Genomic DNA, 16,086 nt, shown 5'->3' on the forward strand with positions numbered 1-16,086 from the left:
TTTTGACCACGTTATCCTTGTCCAATAGAGCAAACAGAAATGCTGCTCCTCTTCGCCACCCAGATCTCCCTGAACTTGGAGCTTTCTTGATGAAACATAAATATGCATGCCCCTTTCATCCCCTCCACTCCTCTGCTCTGATGCCCATTTTATGAAGAACACTTTTGATGACTGGAAATGCATTCAGCTGTGTCTGCCTTTTTTTTAAGGCAGCCTTTAAAATCATCTCTCTGGGTCTAATTATCTTGTATAGAGAGACTAATATTTCACTTCATTTCTCTGTGTCTTTCGGGTTTAGCAGCCATCTCCCTTCCCTGTGATAATCTAGCCATATTACAACACACAGGAGGGTAGGGGATTCACAGGACCCTGGGGTGCTTTCCATGATGGAGACAGAGAAGGAAATAGCTGGGTCCTTACCAAGCTTTCTCGACGTTTAATTGCTATCGGAGCCAGATCAGTCTGGCTCATTGGCATTCTCTTTTCTCAACTCCTCCATTTTGAAGATGATTCTACATTAAACAGAAAGCAAAGGTTGCTTTTTTTCTGCTTTATTTTGAAAGGCTGATAGGATAGAGGTTTAGGGCACAGACTCTGGAGTCTAAGCATCCTGGGTTTGAATGCTAGCTGCATCCTTTATTAAATGCCTGACTGAAAGTGCCACAACCTCTCTGGCTTCAGTTTTCTCATCTGTAATATGGGACTAAGAGCAGTAGCTCCCCATGGGGTTGTTATGAGGGTGAAACAAGCTGATATTTGTGCTTAGAACAGGGCTGGAACATGGTGAGCAGTACATAAGTGTTTGTGAAATAAAATTAATGGTTTAGTCAAAAATCTCTGCCCTAACTCCTCCCTTCCATCTGGATTAACAGCTGACTATCTCAGAATGGTACGTGGATTATTAGTGAGGGCAGACGAACACTAGAAAGGCAACTGCCACGGACTTTGCAAAAGATGTGGGAGCTCTTGCCCTGTCACAGCAAATGAACAGGGTCTCAGGAAACCCTCAGATTTTTCTTTTCCTTTCTTTTTTTCCCCCACACCATGTCTAAAACGTTATTAACTAACTGTCAATGTTTTAAAAGGCAGCAGTTTCAAATGAAAATATAATTGTATGGCTTCTCTTGAAAAAAAAAATAGAAGGTCTGCCTGTCTGGGCTCACGTCCCCACACGGCCCATTGCAGAGGATGGGGCAGGTCCTCTGCGGTTCTCTGCAGCCCCTCTCTGCCTGTCTCCCTCATTTGCCTCACCTGCCGGGCTCTGGTAGCTATTTGAGGTTATCACCCCCACCCTAGATCCTGGGTGTGATTCTACAAGAAGGAGGCGCCCAAAGTTCAGACACATGTGGACGGATGTGAGCAAGCCACTTCCTGTTCCTGGCCTGGGCATCTGGCCAAATGTCCCCTGGGGGGCAAATACCCCCTGGTGTGAACCACAGGCCTGGAGGTAATCAAGGTCTATTGTTGGAGAAAGAAGGGTATTGATATCCTTTGATATTTTGAACTCTTAAAAGGAAACACAGGGGACTTCCCCGGAGATCCAGTGGTTAAGACTTCATGTTCCAATACAGGGGGTGCAGGTTGAATTCCTGGTTGGGGAGTGTGGCCAAAAAATCATAAAAAACAGAAGCAATATTGTAACAAACTCGATAAAGACTTTAAAAATAGTCCACATCAAAAAAAAATCTTTAAAAAAAATAAAAAATAAACGGGAACACTGCCTCCTGCCCCTACCTCCCACCCCCACCCCTCCACTCCGTGTACAGGTCCCCAGGGGAAAGGAGAGGTAGGGCGGTCACAGGTTTGTGACGGGCAGGTGCCCAGATCACTTGTGCCACCCATTACCAGTGCAGCTCCCTTTGAGACCAAATGTACTGAATACCAAGCCGTGATGTCCTCAGCCAGATTTGGGACTAACGGATCACCTAAGGAAGATGATCCAGGTGGGCCAGCCTTGTCCATCAGACTGTGGCCTGGTGCTCCACAGCGACACCGTGTGGCAGTGGGAAGTAACGGTAGTAGCGGGCTGCTATGGCTTCAGGTTCTCCCTGCCTGAATGACTCTCCCTTAGACCTTGTAATTCCACAATTTTCTTTGCCAATTCACGAGGGGTTGGAGTGGAGCCCCTAAAATAGATATTGAATTTCCGGCTACTCTCTCATTTTGGGGCTCTCACCGGTTTTGGTTTTAAGTTTGAAAAATGAAACAATATACCCATATTTGCATTTTACACTGGTGACAAAGATCATCCCAGTTACTAGAAGTTTCGGAGTGAATTGTTAGGCACTGCATGGTGTAGGAGAAAAAGCCTCTCCCCTGGCAGTCAGGAACCCCAGCTCTGCCACTTATTAGCCATGAGGTCTTGGGAACATTATTTCATCTCCCAGAGTCTCAGTGACCCCTGCATCCACGCCCTCTGCTCATAAGTGTAGCTTTGATCTAACTCTATATGTCATCTGGAGCTTCATGGTTTGGTCTTTCTTATTTCATTTCACCTTTGTCACCTTCAGGTCCCTTTTTTTCTTCACACATTTCCAGGTACCTATAAGCTCGCAAAGACACAGAAGAAATATGCCTATGATTTTCATGTTAAGAATGATTACTGGACTTCCCTGGTGGTACAATGGTTAAGAATCCGCTTGCCAATGCAGGGGACACAGTTTCGAGCCCTGGTCTGGGAAGATCCCACATGTCACAGAGCAACTAAGCCCGTGCGCCACAACTACTGAGCCTGCGCTCTAGAGCCCGTGAGCCACAACTACTGAAGCCCACATGCCTAGAGCCCGTGCTCCACAAGAGAAGCCACCACAATGAGAAGCCTGCACACCACAACAGAGTAGCCCCCGCCCTCCGTGACTAGAGAAAGCCCGTGTGCGGCAACAAAGACCCTACGCAACCAAAAATAAATAAATAAATAAATTTATTTTTAAAAAAAAGAATGATTGCTTCTAACATACAGATGGCCAACAGACACATGAAAAGATGCTCAACATTGCTAATTATTAGAGAAATGAAAATTACAACAACATTGTGGTACCACCTCATACCAGTCAGAATGGCCATCATTAAAAAGTCTACAGATAAATGCTGCAGAGGGTGTGGAGAAAAGGGAACCCTCCTACCCTGTTAGTGGAAAAGTAAACTGGTGCAGCCACTATGGAAAACAGTATGGAGCTTGCTCAAAAACTAAAAATTGAGTTGCCCTATGATCCAGCAACCCTACTCCTGGGCATACATCCATACAAAACTATAATTCGAAAAGATACATGCACCCCTACGTTCATGGCAGCACTATTTATGACAGCCAACACATGGAAACAACCTAAATGTCCATCAACAGATGAATGCATAAGGAAGATGTGGTACATATATGCAATGGAATACTACTCAGCCATAAAAAAGAATGAAATAATGCCATTTGCAGCTACATGGATGGACCTAGAGATTATCATACTAAGTGAAGTCAGAAAGAGAAAGACAAATATCATATGATATCACTTATATGTGGAATCTAAAATATGACACAGGACTTCCCTGGCAGTGCAGTGGTTAAGAATCCACCTGCCAATGCAGGGGACACAGTTTCGAGCCCTCGTCCAGGAAGATCCCACATGCCGCGGAGCAACTGAGCCCATGCGCCGCAACTACTGAAGCCCATGCGCCACAACTACTGAAGCCCATGCGCCTAGAGCCCATGTACCGCAGCAAGAGAAGCCACCGCAATGAGAAGCCTGCACACCGCAACAAAGAGTGGCCCCTGCTCGCCACAACTAGAGAAAGCCTGCATGCAGCAATGAAGACCCAACGCAGCCATAAATAAATAAATTTATAAAATATGACACAAACGACCTTACCTACGAAACAGAAATAGACTCACAGACATAGAGAACAGATTTGTGATTGCCAGAGGGGAGGGGGGCAGAGGAGGGTTGGATTGGGAGTTTGGGATTAGCAGATGCAAACTATATAGAATGGATAAACAACAAAGTCCTACTGTATAGCACAGGGAACTATATTCAATATCCTGTGATAAACCATAATTGATATGAAAAAATAAAAAATTTAAAAATAAATTTTTTAAAAAAGAATGATTACTTCTAAATACAGTCGGCCTTCCTTATCTACCACTGCAGAACCTGCAGATATAAAGGGTACACTGTACTTCAATGTTTTACATAAGGAACTTGAGCACCCATGGATTTTGATATCTGATGGAGGTCCTGAAACCAATCCCCTCACAGATACTGAGGGACAACTGTAACTAAAAGTAAGGAAAAAGAGATGAGGCCAGTTTCTCAAATGTCAAAAGATGTCTTGATAGCCCAAAAAGACAGACAATGAACCCCAAATGTCAAAGCTCATCTGCAGTTCACTGCTCCAAGTCGTGACGGCTGAATCAGGATCGGAGTTTGTTTTAGGTTTAAATTAGTAAACAACACACTGGAGATAGTTTAACAGGGCACCTGAGTGTTCATTATTTTGTAGGAATAGAAGCAGGACTTTTACATGCTAAAAGAGCAACTTAAAGGTCATATAGAAAGGATGGAAAATGCATAGCACTTGTGTCATTTCTCCCCATCCTGCAGCCATGACAGACATGACTAACTGATCACAGTGTTCAGCCTCTGCTTTTCTCAACCCAGAACTTCAGGCAGCCAGCAATAGTGGATTTGAGGTGAAATCTATTGTATGACCCTCATTCTAGGACCATTCTCCTATTTTACAGGTCAGAACCTTGAATCCTTTCAGATTGGACACATGGCCCAAGGTCATAAAACATAGCAAAATCAGAACCAGAATCCTGACCCTCATTTTCTATTACTCTTAATACCATGCCACCCTAAACCTTAATAAAACATGATTTAAAGTTTGCCTTATTAGAACTAAAAATCAAGTTTATCTTGTTGCTCTAAAACAAAATCAAAGAGAACTGTTACAAATGAAATATAAGACTAGCTGACCACACTGAAAAATCAATTTCCTTTGCCCTTCATCAGAAAGTGTTTCTCAAATGTCTTTCTTGCTTAATTATAGCAGCTGTAGAGAAGGAACTTGAGTATTACAAGCAAAAAATAACCAAAATAAGGTGGTTTCAGGTACCCTAGCTGGACATTTTCAAGGACTAGAAAACCCAGGATGTGTAGTTATCAATTTAGAGAACAGTATTAAGTCCCACAAAAAGTTACCATCAAACACTACAAGCCCCTTTGAGCAAGAGCTGCCTAACTCATCATTCTACAGAAATTGTCCTGGTGCCCAACACAGAGAACATGCTCAAAAATAAACCTCATGGACTTCCCTGGCAGTCCAGTGGTTAAGACTCCGAGCTTCCACTGCAGGGGGCACAGCTTCAATCCCTAGTCGGGGGACTAAGATCCCACATGCCGCATGATGCGGCCATAAAGTAAAATAAAATGATATTTTTTAAAAAAAAATAAAAATAAAAATAGTGTTAAAAAAAAAAAACCTCAAATGGAAATTAGTGCCTGAGTCCATATTAATATAAGTTAATACTGAGCTGTAAAAAAATAAACTTGCCAGGGTGTTACTATCCATTATTACTTATCTCATTGCCCCTGGAATCTACAAGTGGTGTCTGGTCTTAAAAAGCTCTTATATCATGAAGGTGTTTGTAATAGAAAAGTGAGTGGTGGGAACAAGGAGACAAAAGGAGACAGAGATATTTAGTAAAAGCCAAAGGGTATTCATTATGACCCTAGAGCTGAGGGAGGCCCTAAAAGAGACAACTAAAGAATTCTTGGAGTGGGGGAGGGATAAATTAGGAGTTTGGGATTAACAGACACACATGACTACATATAAAATAGATAAACAACAAGGACCTACCGTACAGCACAGGGAACTCTATTCAGTACCTTGTATTAACCTATAATATATATATATTTCTTTTCAGATTTTTTTCCTGAAATTTCAGATGTATAACAATTTCAGATGTATAACTGTATTTCAGATGTATAACAAACTGAATCACTTTGCTATACACCTGAAACTAACACAACATTGTAAATCAACTATACTTCAATTCCAAAAAAAAAAATTCTGATAGCCAGTTACAGAATGCAGAGCATTTAGAAAGAGGAGGCTGGGAGACCAGTTAAAGAATATGGCAATAATCTCTATGAGAGATGATAAAGTGTGAACTAATAAGCCAGTGGCAGGGAGAAAAGCTGTCAGAGGGGATGCTAATGTGAAAGTGATCACTAAGGCAGAATCAACAGGACATGACAGCAGGAGTGGTGGGAGAGTGAGCAGTTGAATAAGACTGTAGGAGATGGTGGCTTCATTCACACAATCGTTTGGCCATCTGATCTGCAGCCAGCTGTGGTCTTGGTGTATGGCTGCCCCCATCATGTCAGTGCAGCATGCAAGCTCCAGCTGGTTGAGTCTTAGCAACTGTGCCTTCATTACTGCTGCACCAGGTCGTTTATAGATCCCAGGGGAGGGCTGAGAAAGCTGCTTCCAGTCTCACAGGAGGGTTTCTTTGGGTCTGTTTCCCAAAGACCAACCTGCTAAAGGTAATGCACACTGCCCAGGAAAGCAGATTTCCACCCTTCAGAAGCAGTTGCTGACATCATAAAATTCCACCTTCATCTGAGTTCCTCCTTCACCTAAAAACATCAGCCATCAGGAGTGGGAAAAATTGGGGGGTGACAAGGGTCTGATCAGATGTCTTCAAAAGGCGATCAATTAAATTAGCAGCCTCCACGTTTGCCGCAATTACTCTTTTTCATATCCTTAATCAAATCTCATCACCCTTCTCCCTGATGGAGCACTGGGGAACCAAGCTGCAAAATGTTGGCGCAGAAGTGAGAGTCCCAGTTGGGAAATGATGAAGACAATCAGGAAGGTGGGGAAACCTCTCTGAGCCTTAGATTTCACATCTGAAATTGGGTCTAATAATCTATCTCACAGGGTAAAGGATGACGTGGGCTAATGGGCCTATATGACACTCTGAAAGAGTTTCACATTGTTACACCAGCCCCCTGGGTGTTCCTCCAGCCCTCCAGCATCCTGGCTCACCCTTCTCTACAATATTCTTAGAGAATGGCTCAAATCCCTATCCCACTTTTTGCGTTGAACTTGATGACCACCTCCCGGTGGTTTGAGGATTTTCTGGAGCAGGGACCAAGTTCACGTGGTCACATCTTGTGAGTTTCTCTGCTTCTGTAGAGGTGACAGATTCTGAAAATCTCCTCCTGGGATGTCCATGCTGTTTCTACACATCCTCAGATCACACTGAACTTGTCCTCAATGCTTTCATTATTCCCCCAAGGCACCCAAACACAAGAACAGGAAGTGTGTTGCAGACTTTCAGTGAAGGTTTGGGGTGAGGGAGAGGAATTACAGCACAAAATAGCCAGGTGACAAGTCAGGTTTGGACATCAGACATTCCTGTCCTAGCATTAATGGACCATTCCTCATCCCAGGAAACTTCTCTCTGGCCACGTCCTCTGGAGGCCCTGACACCACTGTCCATTTTGTCAGGCGTCTCCTTCCTTAGACCCTCCCCACATCTCCCTTCTGCTCTCTTTTTCTATGGACTGCTGGAAATGCAAGATTCTGTTGCAATCACACTTCTAATACGCAGTACTGAGAAGTCCAGGCTCTCTTGTTTCACTATCATTCATCCAGGCTTTGCTGGGTTTGGGGCGGGGGGAGGGGGTGGGGCATGCCCCATATTGGAACCAAAATGGCCACCAACTCATTTTTCTAAACAATAGAACCTTTGAATTCCTGAGTTAATTATGCTATACTTCTAGAAAGCTGAAAAGCAATAAATAGCAATAATATTCCTTCCTGCTCTACTGTACTGATGTCAATATTAGTGAAATATTTTCCTTGGTGTTGTCTCCTGCCAAAGGTCCCCACACTACTTGCCTAGAACCACATTATAGCAAAATAGGAGAACACAAAGATAGAATCTCTAGGGTGTATCCCTTCTTTGTCACATGAGGAAGCTGGGGTTCAGAAAGGGAATATGACTTGCCCCAGGTGGCTCAGCAATTTAGTGGCAGAGCCAAGGCCAGAACCTGGACCTGTGACGTCCAGCTCGGTGTCCCCTCCACCTTTCCAGTGGTTCCCACACTTGAGCGTACGTCAGAATCACCCGGAACAGGTTCATCATCAGAGATTCTGATTCAGTGAATATGTACTGGATAGGGGACTCCAGCCGCAAGTAATGGAAACTCCATCTCAAACAGTAAGAGTTTATTATCTCACATAACAGAAAGTTGCCAGAGAGATCAAGCAAAGGGCAGGTTGATCCAGCCTCTCAGTGATGTCTGAAGAACCCAGGTTCTTTCAAGCTCTTCTCTCTGTCCTCTTCAGCACTGGCTTCATCATCCGGTGGTCACAAATGGCCACAGCAGCAATTCTAGGTATACAGAGGAAGCATCCAGAGGAAGAAATCAGGTTCTCTCTTCCCAGACCTTTTTCTTAGGAAAGAGGAAATTTTCTGGAGCTTTCAAAAGACTTTCTTCTACCCAGTGAGAGCAATGAACCAAATGCCTAGTCTGGGTTTTATTTCCATGCTGAGAACTCTCCTAGAGGATTCAGAAGTCTCCAGAAATGCCACATTATTTTCTCATCTCAATCCCCGAAAAGACTATTATGTACAGTACTTTTAAAAAAAGAGAGATGTTTAAATGAGCAATAAATTATATGTATGGATCGAGATATAACCACAGGGATTTTCATAGCAAAATTCTCTACAATAAACATCAAAATCAGCCTAAATGTCCACCAATAGGGAACTAGTTAAATATTGCCCATTTTAACCACCCAGTGGAATTTTAAGCAGCTATTAAAATTGATGAGAATATTTCTAAATTTGTTGACCTAGAAAGAGGACCATGGCATAATGTTGAGTAAAAAAGCAGGTTACAGAATAAGAGAAAAAGCATGATGTGATCTCATTTGCATAGAAGTGTGTGTGGGTGTATGAGTGTGTGTGTGTGTGTGTGACAGAGAGAGAGAGAATGTGTATTTAGAAATATCCGGAAGAATATTTATCAAAATGTTAGCATTGCTTATTATCTGGGTAGTAGGAGCTTGGAGATATATATATATATATATCTGTACTGTGTGAATTTCGTTTTTATAATGAGCATATGGTTTTTACAATGGAGGAGGGCTCTTTCCTGGTGTCTTTGACTTTCAAGGAAAGACTTGAACAGGGGCAGGAGCCACAGTGAAAGGAGCCCCCCTTTGCCTTCATGGTGGGAAAAGAGAACAGGGTCATGAGCTGACTATAAATGAACTTGGCTTCCTTTTTTAAACTTTTTGTGTCTGCAGCCTAGAGTCACTCTCTCTGCTCAAAAGAATCTGAAACTACAGACCCCTCCCGGGCCCCAGTGGGGGCATTTGCCCCAATTTTCCACTCCCCAGATGCCTCTTTGCCTACACAGAGCAGAAATTTTCTATCACATCTAGAAATTTCCGGGAAGATCTGTGGTTAGCTGAGCAATCTCCCCATGAATCCTCCACAAGAAGGAATGGTCCTCCCCCCTGGGATCAATGCCATGGCTGCCACACTCCTTTGAAAGGCTTCAGATAACATCTCTAATTCTGCCACCCATATGGCAATTTTGGTTTAGAACCATCAGTGTCTCCCCCAATCCGGGCCTTCCAGATACAGCTCAGAGCCCACCCACCATGGTCCCTAACCCTTTAAGCACTAGAGGAAGGTGATGGACACAAGGGAAAGGAATGGAAAATGTCCTTTAGAGATATTTGGGGGCTGCAGTCATTGGCACTGAAAATGCTCACTTGTACTTCATAGAGTTCTGCTGAGGGTTCCAGCAGGTTTGCCCTGAAAATGCTGCTAATGAAGCATGGCCAAGGGAACAGGGAAGCTCTGTAAGGAACGATCAGTATATGGGGCCTGAAGAGGTGAACTCTGTTCTGGGGGAAAATGTCAAAGGCACAGGATGAAACCACTTAGAAGGGAGCAAGGTGCGCCGTCCGAGCCTGACATTGGCAAAACCTTGGCTCTTTCAAGCTGAAAGAGTGTGAATGGGGGATAATTGTGCAGGCCAAAGGTACTCGCACCCCCCTTCATTCAGACCATCAGCAACACCTCTTGGCCTCTTTGGATCTTTGAAATAGATCCAAACCTGTTGTATTAGGCAAGGTTCAACAGAGAAGCAGAACCGGTGGGATAGGTAGATAGTGGGTTGTTAAAACTGTTTAAACTGTGTGTTCCTAGGATGGCCAGGAAGAGGTTAGAGGTGGCGTGGGAGAAACAGGAGATGCTTGTAGAAAAACAAAGCTTATTATCCAGTCCGACTTCCGAAACCCTAGTTCTGAATCTGCAGATTCAACCAACCTCAATGGAACCAGACCGTGTTTGGTTGAATCCGTGGATGCAGAACCCACATACAGGGAGGACCATTTTATATAGAGCATCCTTGGATTCGGGTAGCCTTGGGGGGATCCTGGAACCAACCTTCTGTGGATACTAAGGGATGACTGTATACACAGGTTCTAGAGAGGGGCTCATTGTACATAACACAGGGTCACAGGGGAAAACATCGAATTGGTCAGGAGGCAGAAGGCAGGAGAGAGGAGAGGAGAACATTTAGGCCACAGCCATTATTGGGGTTTCTGGGGAAAAGCAAGGCAAGATAGGGTAAACAGCTTAGGATTAGCTGCTTTGAATCATTCCTGCTAGCTTTGTGGTGGTCTCCAGTGGCCTGGTAGCTGGTGCTGGCATGATAAAGGCAGAGAAATACTGTCTCTCCAGGTGTGAGAGCCAGAGAGAAGGGCTGTGGCTCTGGATTGGTTAGTTTGCATACTATAGGCATGCCTTCCACCGGGCCCTTGGCCATCTCTAAGAATTGGCTAGCCCAGGAAAGGCAGTCTCTCCCTAGTCAGAAGGAAAGGGTTTTTTTAAGATGTCAAAACATAATATACAGAAAATTTTAAACTATATACAATGTAGATAGAGATCTCTATCTAGCTATCTATATAAACACACATTATGTGTGTCACTAGTAGAATGTCACTAGCGCTGAGATTGAGAAACCCTGGCCTGTGTTATTCAGAACCACATCCGGAAGCTGACTGCTAAAGCAGGGCAGGGGCTTCCCTGGTGGCGCAGTGGTTGAGAGTCTGCCTGCCGATGCAGGGGACACGGGTTCGAGCCCTGGTCCGGGAAGATCCCACATGCCGCGGAGCAACTAGGCCCGTGAGCCACAGTTACTGAGCCTGCGCGTCTGGAGCCTGTGCTCCGCAACAAGAGAGCCCGCGATAATGATAGGCCCGCGCACCGCGATGAAGAGTGGCCCCCACTTGCCACAACTGGAGAAAGCCCTCGCACAGAAACGAAGACCCAACACAGCCATAAATAAATAAATAAATAAATAAAATAAACCCCCAAAAAAGTTTAAAGCAGGGCAAATGTCAGAGGCCAACAGTCAGAGGGCAAGCAAGTCAAGTGTCTGCGGCTCAGCCGTATGTTAAACACTAGGCCATGACATATGTGTTAAAAGAAAAAAATAGAAAACTTTAGAGTTACTGGCAATCAAGCAAATTGAAACAAGGCCCACTTTTGCCCTGTTGCATTAACAAAGATGTGTGAGATGCCTGTATGCTGACCAGTGTGCAGCGAGGCCAGTGTGAGCCGTGATGCTAGCCCACTGCTGGTGGGACTGTGATTGGCCTGACTTTTCCAGAAAATAATTTGGCAATTGTAATCAAGCTCTTTCCAGCTCTACCTTTGGCCAAGTAACTCCACCTCTATAATGTATCCTAAGGAAAATAATCAGGGAAGCAAAGATTCAAAGCAACCTAAATGCCCAACAGTCAGGCAGTGGTAACCACCTCTGTACCCAGTCATAACATCAGTCTACATGACACCATCATCCAGCCAATTCAGCCATAATCAAAACTCCAGTTAACCAGTCACCTGCTTTCTGCACATGACATCAAGCAATCAGCTGGACTAACTTCTTGCCTGGAATGATGGACAAGACCAGATGTTTTGGCATTATGTAAATTGAACCCATTTAAAATAATGTTTACAGTAAGTATTTAATGACAAGGAGAGATGCTTACAAATCATGGTAAGAGAAAAAAAGCAGGATTAAATTACATATGCAACATGATTTCAACTATGTAAAAACTATATAATGTCTTCTCTGGAAACTTTGAAAGCTTATCTATGGTCACCTTTATGCTTTGCCAAATTTACTTGATATTTTTATATAACCAGAATGATCCATACTGGCTAGCACATTTCCAGTCACAATAAAGCACCCAACGCAAACTGCCTTAACAATAATGGGAATTAATTGACTAATGTAACTGAAAGTTCAAGACACAGAGTGAGTTGCAAGCAAGGCATAATCCAGTCCCAACAATAAGATCACCAAAAATCTGATTTCTATCTACTTCAGGGGTTCTGCTTTCTACACATTGGCTTCATCCTCTGGCTCCAGGCAGTGGTCTTGACCTTCCTTCCCACCCTGCTCTACACATACACACACACACACACACACACACAGAGCACTGAGTTGGCTTTCTCATGATAGCAAAATGACAGGAGCTGTTCCAGACTTCACAAACTCACACAAAATAAAAGGGAGGGTCTACCGACTATGCTAGCCCAAGTCTGAGGATCCACTTTTCCCACTGGCCTGAATTATATGATGTGCTCACCTCTAACCCAGTTACTGGGACCAGTGGTATATGACTTGCTAATTAGCTTACACCGAGCAGAGCAAGCAATGGAGACGACCTCATCTAAATCACCTGGCTTGAGAATTGTAGAGGGTGAATTCCACCAAGGAGAGTCAAAGTATTTTCTGCTGTGGTAACAAATGGATGCTGAAGAGGCAGCCACGCAAATGTCCCTGGAACACCTATTGCTAGGGAGGAGCTGGCCGGCCATGGACTGTATTTCCCAGCCTGCCTTGTGTCTAGGTTGGACCCTGTAACTAGTTCTCACTAATGAAATGGAATGAAAACCAAAGTAGAAGTGGAGGAGCAGAGGCCCTAGAGGAGGAAGGAACACAAGATAGGAGGCTGCTCCCCAGTTCCCCACAGGAAAGCCTACCTGCCCCCTGAGAACACCCACATTAGACGGCCATGTAAGCTAGACATTTTTTAATAAGTCACCGATATTTATGGTTTTCTTTTATCATAGCAGCAAGCATCACCCTAAGTAATACATGCTCTAAAGTGTGTATTACTCTCTTCGGTTCCGTGTGTGTGTGTGTGTGTGTGTGTGTGTGTGTGTGCGCGTGCAGGCTTCCCCACACCAACAAGCAATTCTCAGACACCAGCAGAGTGTCCACGAATTCAACTCAATTCAACTCAATTCTGACACTATCTCAGAGACAGAATCAGATTCCACCACCTCAGACGCCAGTCCTAAGCCCAGGTTACTTGTGCTTCTGACCGACTGACTATAAATCAGAGGTTTACACGTCCCCCTCCTCGAATTCGATTAATTCGCTACAGCGGCTCACAGAACTCAGAGAAACATTTGACTTACTAGATTGTTAGGGAATCTTGAACCGAAACCGCCCGCCACGGCCAGACGCGATAATAACCGCTTGCACGAGTTGTTTCTCAACAGGAGGTTCCGGTAAGGAAGGCGGTGCTGACCAGCTGGCGCCAAACCGGAAGAGTTCGGGAGGGGCCAAAGGAGGGAGGAGACGCCAGCCCATAATATTCCTCCCAGAAACCCTCGCGCTGGAATCCATCGTGACTGAGAGATGCGCGCGCCACCCGGAAGGGCACTAAGTCGGACCAAATATGGGTACGAACAAGATGATTGGCCAGAGACAAGCCAGAAACTAACCCGGTTACCATAAACCCTGAGACCGCGAGTCACCGGGCAGAGCAGTTCTCCTGGGTTTCCTGGCCCTGCTGCTCTGCGTTCCACCGCCCTTTTCAATAAAGTCTTCTGCTTTGTTAGTACAAGTGTCTCCTGAGACAATTCACTTCTTTTTTTTTTTTTTTTAATTGATTGATTGATTGATTGCTGGCTGTGTTGGGTCTTCGTTTCTGTGCGAGGGCTTTCTCTAGTTGTGGCGAGCGGGGGTCACTCTTCATCGCGGTGCGCGGGCCTGTCACCGTCGTGGCCTCTCTTGTTGCGAAGCACAGGCTCCAGACGCACAGGCTCAGTAGTTGTGGCTCACGGGCCCAATTGCTCCACGTCATGTGGGATCTTCCCAGACCAGGGCTCGAACCCGTGTCCCCTGCATTGGCAGGCAGATTCTCAACCACTGCGCCACCAGGGAAGCCCGACAATTCACTTCTGAGTGTTAGACAAGAGCCCACTCTCCGGCCCTGGAAAAGGGGTCCCCCTCCCCTACCCCCACCCCCACAACAAGATTACCAGTTTGTTATAAAAGGATACAACCCAGGAACAGCCACATGGAAGAGATGTGTAGGGCAAGGCATGGGGAAAGGACACAGGCTTCCATGCCCTCTCCAGGCGCACCATTCTCCCAGCCCCTCCACGTTTTCACTGACCTGGAAGCTCTCCAGACCTGTCCTTTGGGGTTTTATGAAGGCTTCATTACCTAGACACATTGACTAAACCATTGGCCTTTGGTGACAGATTGAACCTCCAGCTCCTCACACCACACCTCCCCTCCCCGGAGGTAGGGACTGAAAGTTCCAACTCTCTAGTCTTGTGATTGGCTCCCTTGGCAACCAGCCCCCAGCCTTAGGTTAGCATAACAAAAGACACCCTAAGCCCTCTCCACACTTGGGAAATTCCAAGGGTTTTGGGAGCTGTGAGCCAGGAACTCTGGAAGACCAAATATATGTGAGAAATATATTTTGGTCATCTGAATTACCAAATACGTATTTCTTACAAATCACAGTATTGAGATTACTTTTTACATAAATAATAATATTTTTAAAATATGGGTCATTTTTCTCCTTAACTTGTGTATGCATGATAGGAAACCATAAAGCTAGCCATGATTCATAGGGAAGCTAGAATAAAGTCATGAAGCTTTGAATAGAGCCTAGTATTAAATACACCACATGTACAAGTTTAGGGGAGGGGAGATTTCCAATGCCCTTGTCTGAGGATTCTCATGTCAAAGAACCTGATGGACATCCAAGAGACTAAAAGTGATCTGATCCACAGATAAAACATTCAACCTCCTGGTAAAAGATTTACCTAAAAACAATTATGCCGCCATTTTTTAAAGGCTATATTCCTGGGTCATTTATTCCTTCTCTTTTTTCATATATTCAATAACTAGGTAGTGAATCCTCACACCATGGGCTGTGTTGGGTTGGGTAAAAGGGATGCACTAGAGCATGAGTTCCAGTTCTTTCTCTCAGAGTTTATAGGTTTGGGATTTGGGTGGGCTAACAAACAGGCAATTACCAGAAAAAGAGAGAGAGAGAGAATACTAAGATTGGGTGATTTGAAAACACATAGGAAGAAAATTTGAGCTAGCCTTGGGATGCAGCAGAAACTGTTAATCCTCAACAAATGGTCCATGTCCTCCCCTACATTTCCCAGCTTCCTCTGCAGTTAGGATGGGACCATGTGACTAGTTCTGACCAATAGGGTGGGAGGAACACGTGTCACTTCTGGGTTGAGGCCATTAAGAGACTGTGTGCCTCAGAGAGCTTGGAGGTCACATGTTCCAGATGCCCTGGCAGCAAAACAGAAGACTGACTAAGATCAGGTGGGCAGAGATGTGACTGCCAACAGTGGTCCAAGCACAGGAAAGAGTGCCTGCCAAGCTTTGGAGATCGTTGCTTGTAACTAGAACTCGGGTTCAAAGGATCCATTTTTTAAATGTTTGTGATTAAATTACTGTGGAGTTTAAGAAATTTCCTCATATCCATTTCTTCACATTCGATGGCAAAATTTCTAACTTTTCATTTGAAGCTTCTCAGCTTATTATTCCCCATCTTCTCCTTCAAGCAGCTAACAACCAGTAAATAAATCCACAAGGATCCAGCCTAACTGCTGTTTAAAGAAACATTTGCTGGAAACGCTCTACAAAGAGACCCGGCCCCAGAGCTCTCCTGAAAGTCTGCAGTTTTGCATATTGGCATTCCTAAACTCCCACTTTTGCAGCATAA

This window comes from Eschrichtius robustus, chromosome 16, assembly GCF_028021215.1.
Source record: "Eschrichtius robustus isolate mEscRob2 chromosome 16, mEscRob2.pri, whole genome shotgun sequence".
Taxonomy (NCBI): domain Eukaryota; kingdom Metazoa; phylum Chordata; class Mammalia; order Artiodactyla; family Eschrichtiidae; genus Eschrichtius; species Eschrichtius robustus.